The 16,653-nt window shown below is 40.2% G+C and overlaps 1 protein-coding gene across 3 annotated transcripts in view; it reads left to right on the top strand.

The window, feature by feature from the left end:
- mgat4c (mgat4 family member C) overlaps positions 1-16,653 on the top strand; it is a 119,822-nt gene that overhangs the window by 56,347 nt on the left and 46,822 nt on the right. For all 3 annotated transcript variants that reach the window (XM_023274099.3, XM_035949908.2, XM_023274098.3), the window contains one exon: positions 6,758-6,841. The gene's annotated coding sequence lies outside the window, so the exon portion shown is untranslated. The remainder of the gene's footprint in view (positions 1-6,757; positions 6,842-16,653) is intronic.

The following is a 16,653-nucleotide window of genomic DNA, read 5'->3' as shown; positions in this document are numbered from 1 at the left end:
GTAAAACAGACCTCACATTCAAAACAAATGCCAAGACTGCCAAGCCCAGTGTCTGATAAGAAGAATTCCTGGAAGAAGTTTTAAGAAAAAAATTAGCAATATCAACAAATCATTAGAAATTTTGCACATTCCTACTCAATCTGCATAGCTGTCTCACTTAGATAACACTGTAAATATATCTCTACTACTTTCATTATTTTTATGATACCTTGAACTTGCTACACTTGCTGTTTTTTGACCTCTAACACTTGCTTTTCCTTTATAAATCTTTATCCTTATAAAATGTTCTTTCTTTGTAAGCGTTCCACTATTATGCACCAAAACATCAAGTCAAATTTCTCATATTTGAAAACCTACTTAGCAGTAAAAAAATTTCTGATTCTGATTATTATTATTACAAGGAAAACGGTGGAGTTATGTGACAATCGACGTATGTTTGTCTGTCTGTTTGTCTGTTTGTTAGCAACGTTATTCAACGGAATAACGGATTTGGATTAAATTTTCAGGGAAGGTCAGAAATGACGCAAGGACCAATCAATTAGATTTTGGCAGTGATGCGGCTTATAGTCTGGATCCACAGATTTGTTAAAGATTTCCGTATCATTGCAAGATAGTGGCATGGCGTCACTGTAACTATGACAACAAATGAACACTACGTCAGCTGCCTGCTAACGATCACATGATTGCGATCCTACTACAAATTGACCACTGCGGACTTTTCGGGACTTATCTGTCGGAAATGATACAAAGAAGAATTGATTCAATTGTGGGGGTGTTTCCGAGTCCCATCAGTTCTCGCCACCTGCTGCATATTTAGTTCACGTGATTTGGTATCCGTACACAATGTACACATGCATAACACACGCCTGTGCTCAGCGCAAGGTCATTTTTATTAAAGATTTCTGTCAGAAATCATATGAGCTCTCTGAGTGCTTTTCTTGTTTCCATGTTGGACGATTTCCTTATATAACATTTCAACAGTTTTGTCTATTTCAATCGGTGTTACTCAAAGAGTTAACATTCCTTTTTCACTGTAACCATCTTTTTAACATAACTTTGAGCAAACCTTTTAGTTGCGTAATTCCTCACATTCTTTTCAGCACCGCTGTATGCATAATTATAACCCTGTCCCTGGAAACAAGGTTCCTATACAACTAGACTGCATTCTCAGTTATGAAAATATGAAATAAGCATATTTTCATGAATTCATGTGTAAATGGTTAGTGCGTTTTAGTTGTTTAGCAGCACTACACGTGTCAAAAACAGAAAAGCAGCCATCTTGACAGAGGCCTGTTTGAATCCTCAGCTCTACCTGTGAGATGGCATCCTCGCTGTCTGCACACTTCACAGCATCATCCTGCAACAGTACGATTAGCCTGAGGAGGAAAAGTAAACAGGGCCGGATAAAAGTCGCAAATCATATTTTCATTATGTTTTTCTGCAGCCACCCTCATAAGTCATCATCACAGTCGAGGCCTCTATTTCCAAACTCCGCGGAAATATCAATATGGATTTAGGAGTCTCCCTGAAGCAAGGTCCTCAGCTAATTAAATCTGTAATCACTTTGTACTGTAAAAACACAAGCAGAGGAGGGGCAAAAGGGAGGGAGGGGATATGTGGTGGTTTAAATGAGGGCCAGTGGAGTTTTATTTAACAAAGACAGCTAATTGGGTCAGAGCTCTTTATCCTCATAAAGCACATAGGTTTCCTGCCATCCAATCGGACCGCTTACGGCTCTTTGCACTCAAACAGACTTTGACTGCGTCTGAGAGAGTGAGAGGGAGGAAAGAGAGGTTAAGTTGAAGACGGAGCATAGCCACCGCTGTCAAGACTACAGCAAACAGGTATTTTATATTGTCTTCGGGGTTTGATGTCTGTTGTACAATGAGGAAAGTAATGGGATTCAGAGGAGTTCCGTGCCGAGAGTGAATTCTAATAGAGGAAGGTGCGACAGGGATGTACAAGTCCGTGAACTCCTTCCATCTTTCATCTCAAGAGGAGGGATCATTCAAGCAAGGTGTTGTGTTCTTCACTGGTGCCAAGTGTGAATAGGATCCAGTCGCTGTCATGTCACATTCTCATCACCCAACCTCTCACCGCCTCAGTAAAGATTGTGTTTTGCAGGACTAGAAGAAGGTAATGTAATATAAGTACTTTGTATACAGAATCTCAGATATATTCTCAAGATTTAGAATTGCACTTTAGCAGCTGTTGTGTAATCTGACTTGTAACTTGCAGTTAAAATTCTGCAATTCAAACAAGTGAGACAGCTGAAACATGCACTTTATAAAAAGCAGTTCATTTATACACTACCGTTCAAAAGTTTGGGGTCACCCAGACAATTTCATGTTTTCCATGAGAACTCACACTTTTATTCACATGCTAAAATAATTGCACAAGGATTTTCCAATCATCAATTAGCCTTTCAACACCATTAACTAACACAATGTAGCATTAGAACACAGGAGTGATGGTTGCTGGAAATGTTCCTCTGTACCTCTATGTAGATATTTCATTAGAAACCAGCTGTTTTCAGCTAGAATAGTCATTTACCACATTAACAATGTCTAGACTGTATTTCTGATTCAATAAATGTTATCTCCATTGAAAGAAAAACTGATTTTCTTTCAAAAATAAGGACATTTCTAGATGGCCTCAAACTTTTAAACAGTAGCGTATAAATCATGAATCTATAAAACTCTCTATAGTCCATGTTCTTTTCAACATTTTACTCAAAACCCAAACACATAAAACATGTTAAATGTAAATATAGGCTGCACTCAGATATCTTAATCAATTTTACCGTTAACAGAAGATATAATGTTCTTGCTCTATATATTCATTAATCAAAAGTGAGAGTTCTCTGTGGGTGCTGTTGGTCCATGTTGAACTCTCTGTAGGCAGTTTAACAAAAATTAATTAAAAATATCAAAATACAAATTATCTGCAAATACTTCTCAATTATAAGAGCAGCTCCAACAGAAATATTAAACAATTTTTCTCAGTGACAGCATATTTTTATCTTGCTGGTGGCAACTGAATATTAATATGGTTATAACGGTGAATGCCAAACCTGCACTGACGTTTTTAATATTTATAAAGGTTGTAATGATGTTATGTTTTGATTAATGCGAATAAAATTGATGTTTTAAATCTACAGTAGGCAGCAAAAGGCTTGTCTCAAATTTGTTTAGGTGCTGCTCTGTTAGTACAAAAGATTAACAACCGGAATAACAAGTAGCTGCGTTCTGTTTTTCACTCAACACCTTAAGGTTTTGCCACCTCAGTCAATTTTGAGGTTTGAACAGATTTTTAGTGTCGATTTAGTATTTTTCATACCTGTCTTAAAGCAGCAGCCACAGTGTCATCTGTGCTCTTTAGTATTCCCTGCTGCGCTTTCAGTTGCTACGCATTAACAGCACTTAACTGAATTAAAAGGAAATGGACACACGCAGTAGTCAGAGAGGCATGTCTTTGTATGAGAAAAAATTTCAATATTATAATAGCATTTAAGATGTCACACACTGCTTTTAGAGTAAATAGTGACAGACTAGATAAACAGTTCATTAAAACTTCACAAAGAAGACAAATGAACATAAAAAGGACATCTTCGCCAGGGTAATTCTCATTACTCTCTGTCTTTTTCCTGTGAATTTCAAGCCAAAGGAGTCGCTGTGCATCTGTGGATTCTCTGTGAGCTGCAGCTCTGAGGTGGTGACCTCGTGCTGCCTCTATCCTCTGTGTTACTCACATTTGTGTCTGTCCCCGGGGCTCTTCGTCTAAAGAGCCTGGACCGAAGAGGCAGGCGGGCCAAGCACAGTATGGCGGGGTTAGCCCAGCCCTGGAGAAATCTTCACAGCGACCTGATTTCTTTCAGTTGCTCCTCATATTCCCCAGATCTTACGCTCATATTCACCTGATCCTCTGTCAGAGCCATTTTTCTGGGAAAAACTTCTTTAACAACACAGAAACTATAACAAAATTTTGAAGTTCTAATAATTTTGGATGTATCACAGTCACACTTCTAGCACAGTCAGGTGTCCCTGCAGATTTTTGTTTCTGTGGTTAATCTGGCAGATAATTGCATCCATTACTAGAAATGATGCATAACGTCTGCCTGAGGTCTGCTTGCGACGATTTTCATGAATCCTCATCAAATCTGCACATTTTCAATATCACTGTGAAAGCAGTGTGTTGAAGAGAATCTCTCATCCAAGCTTGTTATATTCATCTCACAGAGATCTGAATTAATATTAGTGATTGGTCCCCTAGTCACGTTCAGCCCCATCTTTTCATTCCAGCATCTGGATTTAATTGGGGCTACGCTGTAAAGCCACAGCTGCTCTGCCTGTTAGGACAATAAATTACCCCAATTAGGAGTTGAACAAAAGAGGCTGTCTGACACCGCAGCCCACTGCCATGCCTGGAGATTGGAATGCAATGGAATGAGGCTTCTTGCTGACATGAAGCTGTACCAAAACACCTGCCCCATCATCGCTATGATCAAAGCACAGTTCCAGTCCAGTGGCTATATAGAGCAGGAGGCGATTGCTTTGCATGGCTTGCAGTTCACGTTAGCCTCTGCTGCAGGAGCTTCTGGTGTATAAATTAAACAGAAAAAGTGTCAGTGTGTTCAAGATCAATGAAAGGTATATTTTGTAATTGCTGAGTGGATGATTAATTGGTGTTTGGATGATGAGTTGTGGATACATCCAGGTTTTCTGGCAGCCGCCTGCCATATCGATGGCACCGGTAATGAAGGCAATAATGAGGGAAGGTTCAGGAGGATGTGGAATGGGAGGAACAATAGGAACATCTGTGCCTCTCCATAGTTAGAGTATAATTGAGACCATATTTCATTTTGCTCTTTGAAAGCTAGTGCTACTATACTTGCTGTCTATTTCCATGAAAGATGAGACACATTTATTTTGCCTCTGTAACACATTCAGCAGCTTTGGCAACTCAGGTGGTCTGCCACTGAGAAGGATGTAGGGTCACTGCCGCTGTGATGGCGGCCTCCATCGTGATCGGCACTCCCTCCACGTCTCAACCTGGCCACGCCATCCCTTTGTCTCACCACTTGCTGTGAACACGCCATTAAGCCAGCCAAAGTTTGACAAGAAAAATGAAGTGTGCCATTTCCTGTGGCCTCAAGTGTCTTTCTGAATAATGAGCGCATTGCCTGGACCCCCTTGTCTCTCTCGCTCCCTGCCATCGGTTTTACTCTTCCCCTTGAAGTTCCAGTCTGCTGAGACAGTGAAGGGGTCTTTTGGTTGTCTCTTGTCTCTGAAAAAAAAAAAAAAAGGCGGTCATGCAAGACCTGTCAAACTAAATCTGGGAATCCCAGTAGAAGGAGGATTAGACGAATGAAGTGAATTTTATTGATGAAATCCTCATCCGATGTCATGGCATTAGACAATGTAGAATAGGGCATGCTGTATCTGAGGGAATATCCATTATGACTGCATCATGAGATGGTGCAAACAGCAGCAGTTTTGCGAGCCAAATTAACTGGCACTGTTTCCCATATCTTTTATTATTTCCCTGCTTTTTAAACATGTCAGATGGCTCAGCAGCACTGCTGGATCATAGCAAAAAGCTTCCTTGCACAGCAGACCACTGAGAAGGAAGAGGAGCTCCAGTGTTACTTCCTTGCTCAGCCTTATTTCTCCCAATTACCAGCATGTGAGCAAACAGTCTGACACGACTGACCTCCTCTCGGAGAGCTGTGGTCATGACTGGAAGGCTCTCTCTGCTTATTATGACAGAAGTGTTATGGTAATGGAAGGAAAGTCTGCACCGTGGCGATAGCACCGCAGGAATGGATAGCCTATTATCCACTACTGTGTGGTGGTAGTAATGGCGAGACAGAGGGCATCCTATCTGTTATGGTGATGATGCATTTTGAATGCGTAGTGCCTATTATATATCAGTGGATGATAATGGCAGGAAGGAGCATCCTCTGGGTTATAGTCATGATGCCAAGTATGGTGAAAAGGTCCACACAAAATGTACAGTGAGCCTTTGTGAGTTTATTGTGATAGATTGCAGGTAGTGGCAGGGTTTTTCTCTCTCTGTTGCAATAATGGCGGGCCAGCCCATGTGCTCAAAGAGCGTGAATATCCCGGGAAGAATAGACAATGAGGAGCGTGTGTGTACATGTGCATACGACAAACAAGAGCCACACAGTAGAAAGAGAGCCTTAGTTAGCTGTCTGCTTGGCGCTTCGCCGCCCCTGTGATGTATGTTTATGGCCCATCATCTCTAGCCAATTACCCTGCCTCAGTGTGGGAGCGCTGTGCCTTCCCATCACAGCCGTCAGTGTCTGAGCGTGGAGAGAGACGGTGACAGTTAACGTTCCTGGACATCCCTGGCAAAGTGCTGTTTTCCTTAGGGGGCTCTGGAGTTTCATCTTCAAAAGTAAGCCGCTGGGTAGCAGAGTCTGCCGAGTCCACTGCTGCTCTGGGAGCTGAATGCTTGTTTACTGTATGTATGTGTGAATGCATGTGTCTGTGGGCGTGCGTGCACACTGTGTGGGTGCTGTTAGTTACAACAATATCTGTGCAAACTTTGTAAATCTCATGTTTCCTACACACTGATATGTGTTTCCATCATTATGAGTTATATGGATTGCTCACAAGTCAATATATTGATGTGTCCATAGAGTTGGATGCTGTAAATGATGTGTGATCATGATGCACTGAGAACCTAACAGCTGTGAAATAACCTTGATGTGTTGGTTCCCTTTGTCTCCCAGATACACCTGAAGCAGAAGTGTCCGTGTATGCTGTCCAGGTCTACCTGCAGACTTTCTCCCACAAACACATCTGACTTTTAGAAGGTAATCTTTTTCTCTCTCTCTAGTTTCTGCATATGTGTTATGAATATGTTTTGTGCTTGTGTCTAGTTTGGAGTAGCTGCTTAAGATTGCTTTTCTAAAAATCAAATTTTCCTGCAAAAAAGTGACATTAGAAAAGGTAAACTGAATGAAACTTGCAGCAAAGCAGCAATGAAGAATCATTTTCTTTTAGCAGGGAGAAGTTTTAACCCTGTTGACACTGGCAGGGTGGGTCTTTACCTGAGGCAATGCTTAAACTTCACATTTGGATGACTCCTCATTGAAACTGAGAATACAGTGGCAAGACAAGGTTTTAGACGTATATATATATATATATATATATATATATATATATATATATATATATATATATATATATATATGTTCTTTCTTTTTGGCTTCATATTCACACAGTGTGACAGATTGAAACTGCAAAGCTGTATTTGTGTTGGCTAGACGAAGGAACGCTCCTGCCCAGAGGGTTTATCAGGGAGAGAAAATATTGACCGCCAACAGTTGCACTTTGGTGGTGTTATTGCTTTTCACACTTGTGTGATACAGACAGCAGTTGCCAAGCACAACAATTGTAAACCTGCAGCCATATTGACAGCCGCATTGCTCTTCTGTGCAGGGCAACCTTTCCAGCTTATGGTGTTTACTTTTTAGTTTATTTCACCGGAGTGCTTTTTGCAGACAAATAGCATAAAAGTGTTGGAACATGGTGAGAAGAAAAAGAAAATACTTATTGTTTCGGTGAGACGCAAAGCCCAAAGGGGCCTCTAAATTTTCTTGCAAATTAAGACTACAAAACAAACTGACAAATAAGCTGCAGAATGTGTGTTTGTGTCTGCCTCTTTCTCAATATGCTGCAGCATTTCACTAAGCCAGCCTGTCTGATTATTGGTTAGCGCTCAGGTGAAGTCAATTCATCACCTCAGTATGCTCTGAGCTATCAGTTATCGCTGCGCCTGTATATGGTCCTCTGTTATTGGAATTATAAACTCACCACTGTCAGTAGAAGCAGGTTACAGTGAATGCATCTTCGGCCATCACTATGGAGGCAACCTAATAAATTGTTCTAGCAAGAATTCAATTTAGTATTATATAGTGGTGTGATGAAGTTTTAATATCATGTTATGCTTTTACAACATTATGTTATTATGAATGTATCTAACCAAACTACATACATGTGTATTTATAAACATCTATCTATCTATCTATCTATCTATCTATCTATATATATATATATATATATACATATATATATATATATATATATATATATTTATATATATATATGGAAAGCCCTTGTGCAATTATGTTAGCACATGAATAAAAGTGTGAGTTTTCATGGAAATTTTGAAATTGTCTGTCTCTATCAAATTTCTGTATTGTAAAACATTATACAAATAATCCTACCATGGGGTCAGATGTCAAATGTCATGAGTAATGTAATTTCTATAGTTTCTGTGCCCACAAATTCCGGGTTGATGTAGGAGCTCTGGTTCACTGCCTGGCTAAAGTGCTGTAGCTGTTTTTGTTTTTCTAACCTATAACATTTTTAAGTGGTGCACTCCAGTGAATGAGACGTTTGACATTCTGGAACGGCAGGGACTTGAAACAGCTTAAATCGTCGATCGAGGTTATCCTCTACATTCTCATCTGTTGAAATGGCACGCCAGTGTGGGCGTACATTAAACATTCATGCAAACAGCTGTTTCTTCTACAGGACAGCATGGCACAGAGCATGACCGTGTGCTTAGATTTCAAATCAGAGAAGCCTCAAAGAGCTGGGTTTGAAAGGACATTGCACATGGCATGGGTTACTGTATGAGGGCAGGAAATTAACACGTGCTCTCCTCAACAAAAGGCAGCTAAAAACACATTTCTGAAGCTGGCAGTAATGCAAATAATTGTTTGGTAAAACTGACTGAGATTACGGACAAACGCACTTCTGAGTATCCTGTGAAACTCATCCAAACATGAAGTGAACCACATTAGTGGAAACAGGGCGAACTGATAGGGGTTAATGCAGTCATTTCCATACAGCATTTGTATGCCTGTTAAACTGTGAAGCAGTGCACTCACAGACAGCTTGAAAGAAAGGCGCGCATGCATTCCTGCTGACATTTTTAGGGTGTTTGACGATAGATGCAGTGATAATGTATGCTAGATCCAGACAGCCGTGCAGCCACTGAATGCAGAGGCTGAGTTATGAGTGTTAGGTATTCACAACGAACGTGTTGCTGCCATCATTCTCTTCCCTCTTGAGCCCACAAGCACCCTGACTCTCATGTTTACTCTTACATTTGTTCTGTCTCATTTTCACCGTCGTGCTCATGTATCCTGATGCACGCTTTCCTCCTTTGCTCCAGTGTCAGGGGAGACTGAGGTACTGCTGCAAAAAGAAAAAACAAAGAGTTTCATCAAATTTGTACACAAATGCAGTGTTGAAATATATACACAATGTGAGTGTCTTTGTGCATTATTATACTCTCCTTGCCCCACTAAAATATAGTTAGTGATCTTAAGGAGTGTAACATAATAGCATTCTCTCCTCGACTGAGACAGGCCATGACCTCCACACTGGAGCTTTGCACTGACCATTTGAATGGTAATGTGACAGACTGATTGCCAATTTAGAGCCCACACAAAAGCACTGCCCCCAGTGAATCAAAGTACAGCTCTGTAATGACGAACACAAACAATACGCCGAGCCCCAGCCAAACATGATCTCCTGATTTTTCTCCTTCATCTCTAGAATTATACTCTCAATCACAACACCTGAAAGAAGCGATTGAAAACAGCAGTGGCTGAACGGGAAAAGACAGGGTTTTCACCTACGAGCACAAAGTCGCACGTCGTTCAAAAGCCGCCCGCCATGCTAAATAATGTGATGGCAAGTTATTCCTGCTGGATGGCGTAGTAATAAGCAGATGATCCCCTTTAGAAATAACAGCTGGTTGTGTTTTTTCTAATACCGAGGCTCCATCACTGCCCGTCACTACTCGTTCATCAGCAGCTGTTAGCCATCGCTCTCACTCTCTGCTGGAATGCTCTGTTGTTCATCAACTCTTATCAGTTGGATAGAGGCTCCATAATACAAACATTAAGGTAGTTCAGTACAGTTCTGCACATCTTTGCAAACAACTTGACTCACTATTCACCTGATGATGACGGTTGGTCAGATAGAAAGCTGAGGTTAGAAGACTTCACTTGGCTGTGTGAGAGCTTGAAAGGAAATCAAGTCAAGTCACCTTTTTTAATGGAGTGCATTTAAAACAAGAAAAGCACTCAGAAAGGGCAGTACTCCACCAAGGCTGTTCATTCCCCCATATGGCATTGTCAGAAATGCCATATACTAAACGGCAACATAGATGTACCTACACACAAAATGATGTTGCACTGAGCATAGGCGTGTGTTATGCATGTGTACATTATATACGGATACCGAATCACGTGACCTAAATATGTAGCAGGCAGTGGGAACTGATGGGACTCGGAAACACCCCCAAAATTTAATCAGTTGTTCCTTGTATCCGATGGAGTCCCTGTAAGTCCGCAGCGGTCAATTTGTAGTAGGATTGCAATCATGTGATTGTCAGCAGGCAGCTGTCGTAGTGTTCACTTGTCATGGTTACAGTGACGCTGTGCCGCTATCTCGCAATGATACAGAAATCTTTCACAAATCCGTGGATCCAGACTGTAAGTCGCATCACTGCCAACATCTAATCAGCGGGTCCTTGTATCATTTCTGACCTTCCCTGAAAATTTTTCATCCAAATCCAAGTCTGTTTTTGAATAATGTTGCAATTAAACAGACAGACAAACAGATGGACAAATGTACACGGATCATCACATAACTCCACCACTTTTAATTACAACTCTTCATAATGAAATTAATCTAAAAAAGAAAAAAAAAGATCTCTCTAAGCCTGAACATGTTAAGGACTGGATTTTTCTTGGAGGCACACATGAGATGTGTAAACCTTCCCCCTGGATTGTTGGTACAGCACTATATTTGGTTTACACCCACATGGTATTTTTCTGCAAGCTGGAAACCCACTCAGCATTCTGTATTTCTCTCAGTTCGGTGTGAGAGGAGACTCGCAGTTCCGACCCCACAGGGATGTCGATTCCCACCATTGCTTGTGGACTTACAGTAACATGCTGCCCCGGTGTCAGGAAAGAGGAGTGGAGAAGCAGAGCGAAAGAGAGAAGACTATGAGCTTAATGTAGATCTGTCATCAGCTGGCTGCAGATCAAAAGAGCAGCATTGGCAGGCGGAGCACAGAATCCACCGGAGCCTCCTCTCTATGCCAAGCTTCAGCTTCTCTGAGGTAGACGAGCACAGAGGGGCCTGGCTTCAGGCGAGGAAGCTGTTGCTGCTCTCCGTGTGTGTGTGTGTGTGTGTGTGTGTGTGTGTGTGTGCGTGTGTGTGTGTGTGTGTGTGTGTGTGTGTGTGTGTGTGTGTGTGTGTGTGTGTGTGTGTGCGTGCGTGCGTGCATGTGTGTGTGTGTTTCAGAGGGCGGAGAGGTGTGGGCACACTCACAGTGTCTCAAGGCAAAGATCTGGCACTGCGAAAATGTCACCAGAAACAAAAAAAAGAAACGAACAAGAAGAGAATGGAGAAAGTGTGATGAACAGACGCGTATGCTCTGGGAGGTGTGGGACTTAGAGACTGTGCGAGGCAGAACCGTTCTCTCATAGTGGGAGATTGGGATGAATAAAAACGATGGCATAAAGACAGAGAGTTGCAGGCTTTGTTGCTTGTACACCTCTGCAGCATCAGTGTACAACTGTTAAGTGGATTCGAGGACATATCTAAATTGCAGCCCTCCGAGGTTTGTAAGTGCTTTCTTTCTTTCCACTTTTGATGTTGTACACTTGTGCAACTATGAGCAAAACAATATATGTCATTTTCACATTAGATGTGACAGCATAGTTATGTTTTTTGTCTACTTAACTATCAAATATTGAATTTGTTTATAAGCCATCATTCCAATCTACAATACAGTACTGATCACGTGTCTATGATTGTGCTTGTTAAATACCCTTTAAACTCACTTCTAGTACTTTTGGTTGATCCTTCCTTCTCTGCTGGAGTGGTTCTAGCCTGTAGATGTCCTTTTCAACAACTGCCCAACATGTAATAGATATACCGTCATGAACCCCATCAGCCAGAAACCTACTCAGTACAGGGCTACTGCGTGCAGATATTTTGGTCATGCGTGCCACTAAAAATCTGTCAAATATAACTAAACATTTTCATTTGTCACACCAGTGTGCTTGACATTTACCAGGTGTGTGTATGTGTGTGTGTGTGTGTGTGTCTGAGTGACCTGAGGTACACTACCATTCAAAAGTTTGGGGTCACTGAGAAATGTCCTTATTTTTGAAAGAAAACATGTTTTTTCAATGAAGATAACATTAATCAGAAATACAGTCTAGACATTGTTAATGTGGTAAATGACTATTCTAGCTGGAAATGGCTGATTTTTAATAGAATATCTACATAGGGGTACAGAGGAACATTTCCAGCAACCATCACTCCTGTGTTCTAATGCTACATTGTGTTAGCTAATGGTGTTGAAAGGCTCATTGATGTTTAGAAAACCCTTATGCAATTATGTTAGCACATGAATAAAAGTGTGAGTCTTCAAGGAAAACATGAAATTGCCTGGTTGACCCCAAACTTTTGAACGGTAGTGTAGATAACATCATTCAGTTTTAAAATAGATTGTCACTCTTTTCATACTAACACTTTTTTTTCCCCAGTGACTGAGTGGTGACAAGAGGCTGACAAATGCATGTGAGGCATTCAGGGAACGTCTGTAAGTTGTAACTTCAGTAATCAGCCTGGCCTACACTCCCTTTAACCTATGAGTCCCTGCAGGTACATCGGTCACACCACGTCAACCCACAACCACAAATAAATTCTCAACCTGTAGAAAATACAAACATGATAACCTGGAGAAAATTATTCATTTCATTTATTGCAATGAGTGCAGTCAAAGGCTGAGTATAGAGCATCTACATTTTCTATCTGGAAGAATCTTGTCCTGTGGCAGTTTGTAGCAGGTTCAAAGAACAGGTTCAGCAAAGAAAGCATTTATCCACACTTTTATTCCTGTTCACAGTCATTTACATATTAACAATAATGACAATAATAACTTTATTTATATAGCACCCTTAAGAACAACATTCACAAAGTGCTTTGACAGTCAAAACATGCAATACAAACAATATAGGAGACAAATCAGAGCAGTCAATTAATGTAATTAGTGAAAATGATAATAGATTAAGTGAATAATTACCTAATTATTCATTATAATTAGTTAATTATATATTATAATTATAATAATTAGCACTCATGTCAAACAAGGCATCTAGGCAGTTTAAAAACTAAAGAATAAGATTGAGGGTTAAAGTTTGAAATTAAAAATCAAAAAAATTAGATAATGAAAAACATTAGAGAGACAACATCACACGAAAGCACTAGGCAGCTAAAAGTAAAATAAAACAAGATGGAACGCATAAAATAAAGAATATGTAGTGGAACTGACAAAGCATGTCAAATGTATCATTCTACATGAAAATGTGCACCTAACTACAATAGTTAGACTCATCAGTGCAACCAATCTAAAAAGTTGGTTTGGAGTCCTGCCAGTTTGCCCATTTTCTCCATGGCTGTGGGGAGAGAAGCTGTAATTGTTGTTTGTGCCTTGTGCTCGGGATAATTAACAGAAAACCTGGAGGGGGTTGATTGGGAAGAATGGCTCACCTGATCTGAAGTGAAGAGGGGAATATTTATTGGATTAGTGGGTGGGGGAATTGCATATACATACATACATCAAAGACATGACTTGTATGTGCATCACTGTTCACATGGGTTGTGGTGGAAAGTAACAAAATGCATTCAAATTCTCCTCTTAGTTACCATTTTGATTTCCTTGTACTTGGTGGTTTCATTTTATGCAACTCTTTGTGGGAAATATTGAACTTTTTGCTCGCATTTATTGAACAGTTTACTTTTCAGATTGAGGTTGTGTATACAATATATTTTAGCAATTTAAAAAAGTTGATGCATTATTTTTGTTTTCATATTTTTCTGGCTTACCAACAACATTTAAGTATTCCTGCAAATGAAATTAAATTAAAAGAATTGTCCAGTGATATTGTTGTCAATACTTTCAACATTTCATTAAGCTCAAGTTTAAAATGCATGCCTTTTACCTGTAATATGTACTTGTCATGAGTATTTACTCCGCTAAGGAACACAGCAGAGTTATATGACGATTGCCGTTGGTTTGTCTGTTTGTCTGTCTGTTCGCAACATTACTCAAAAACAGACTAAAGGATTTGGATGATATTTTTAGTCAAGGTCAGAAATGACACAAGGACCAAGTGATTAGATTTTGTCGTCACTACGCTATGTCAGGTGCCTGCTGACGATCACATGATTGCATCCTACTACAAATCCACCGTGGACTTCTTGGGACTTATCTGTTGGAAATTATATAAAGAACAATTGATTAAATTGTGGGGGTGTTTCTGAGTTCAGTAAATTCCCACCAACACGTACATAATGTACACATGCATAATACATGCCTGTACTCAGTGCAAGGTCATCATTTTGTTTGTGGGTACATCTATATTAAATGGCCACATTCTACATTTCCATGATTTCTGATCATCAATAACTAATAAACAAATGCTGCATGTCTAAGAAAAAAAAATGCTGCATTTCTGACAATGCCATATGGGCGAATGAACAGCCTTGGCGGAGTACTGCCAAATACCACACCGCCAGAGAAAGACTAAATTTGTTGGATTTGCTGTGTATATAACACCACATGTATTTGTGTGCATGTAAGCCAGAGAACATGGCCTTCCTGTCCTCGGTGGCAGCTGTGGTCCTGAATAGTACAAAGACATTAAAATTTCAAGCTGAGCTTCTAAGATCATGCAAGAACATTTTATTTCTACCTTCTTCTCAGACTGAATAAACCAACTTAAGCACTTTTGGACCCATCTGGGCTTGTCTTAAGTGGTATTGACTACAATCCAACAACTGTTAACAACCAAAACAGAAAAGCTATGATGAGCATTTAAAATGGTTTTTTTTGTTTGTCTGTTTTATTTATTTTTTATTTATACTTTTGTCAAACTCAAATAATTTTCTAAATTGTCATTTTCTTGCATTTTTTCCATGAAATGTGAACCCATAAATTTACAAAATAACAAGCTCGGCTCAGAACATTGATGTTGAAAACGTGTACAGTGTTAAAACATCTTCAGGCAAATTACAGCTATAAGCAGCAGATACTAAAAGGTGAAAACCACCTCTGACAACAAAGGTGCAAGGAGTATTTGTTCTTTATGTTTACCTCTATAGTCCAAAGAGTTTTTAAAGAGATGGATGCTGAAATCGTGCCCTGACCTTGCCAATCTCACTCCAAATGTTAGTGTAGAGGGACAACAAAAGACGTCAGAGTGAGTGAAGATGCACAACATCTCTTTTAAAGTGTTTTCCTTTGTGCTTGTTTTGTGTTTATGTGTGTGTGTTTGTGACTGTGTGTGTTCTTGCATTTACCCGAACTCAATGTCAAACCTATTTCCAAACCACTGATTCAGCTAGTTGTGGAGATATACACTGGTGCTGCCAGTGCTAACCTTTAGAGATTACGGTGACATTAAAAGCTGCATATGGCGAGTGGGGAGACCCAACCACTCAGCGCCTCATCTGATGCAAATGTCCTCTCTCACCTCTATCAGCAAAAGTAATTATGGCAAACCACTGTGACATCTGAGGCTCTGCAGGAGAGGGGAAGAGTACCTAGCATAGGTCACAGAAATACACCCACCTCTCTGGGTAAGGAGGAGACAATTATCTTTTCGTGCGGAGAGGTGGCATTGAGGGAGGAGCTCTCTACCCTACAACTCCCCCGCTCCTCAAGCTCAAGTATCTTTTGCACCAGCAGCCTTGAGGGACTTTGTCAAGGAAAACCGACACTGCTGTTAACATGCTCGGGGCTAAAGAGATGTATCTCTGTAGTGGCACTGTCTCTCTTAGCCATCGGGCTTCATTAATATGTCAGCAAATGCGTTTGGTCTTGATTTCATAATGCATTTTTTTCCCCACTCTATGCAAATATGGAAATGACATGCAGACTGGTGGAGTCTCTGCTGTAGTAGCTGTAGGTCTGAGCACAACCAACACGTACAGTGGTGGAAAAAAGTTTTCAAACATCCTTAAAATTTTACACAATCTCAAATATTATGATGTGGAAAAATCTTTTTTGTGTTTCAAAAGGTGTGACTGCATTCGACAGACACAAATACAAATTATATATATATTTTGTTTATTGTTCACAGGAAAAACTAACAAAACCACGTTCTTCACAGTTTCAATATGTCAGTTCTCAGCATTGTCGGTATCAAAGTCAACATATAACAGAGAATGTGTTCAAAACTGAACAAAAAATAAATCATCACATCATCAAATTAATATATAGTAGTCCTGCCATTAGCACGCAGTAGAGCTCTAATCCTGGCTGGCATGTTCCCCACAAGCCTTCCACAGTGTTGAGGGGTAATCTTGTTCCATTCTTCTTGAATTACTGCTTTTAATTCTACTAAATTCTTTGGTTTACTCTTTAAAACAGACCTTTTGATAATCCACCACAGATTTTCAATGGGGCTCATGTCTGGGGATTGAGCTGGACACTAAGACCTGGATATTGTGCTCCTGCAGCCAAGTTCTACTGGCCTTGGATGTGTGGCAAGGGGCATTATCTTGTTGAAACATCCAA

The sequence above is a fragment of the Amphiprion ocellaris genome, chromosome 3 (assembly GCF_022539595.1).
Source record: "Amphiprion ocellaris isolate individual 3 ecotype Okinawa chromosome 3, ASM2253959v1, whole genome shotgun sequence".
NCBI classification, from domain to species: domain Eukaryota; kingdom Metazoa; phylum Chordata; class Actinopteri; family Pomacentridae; genus Amphiprion; species Amphiprion ocellaris.
This window is presented reverse-complemented; position numbering and strand designations above follow the sequence as displayed.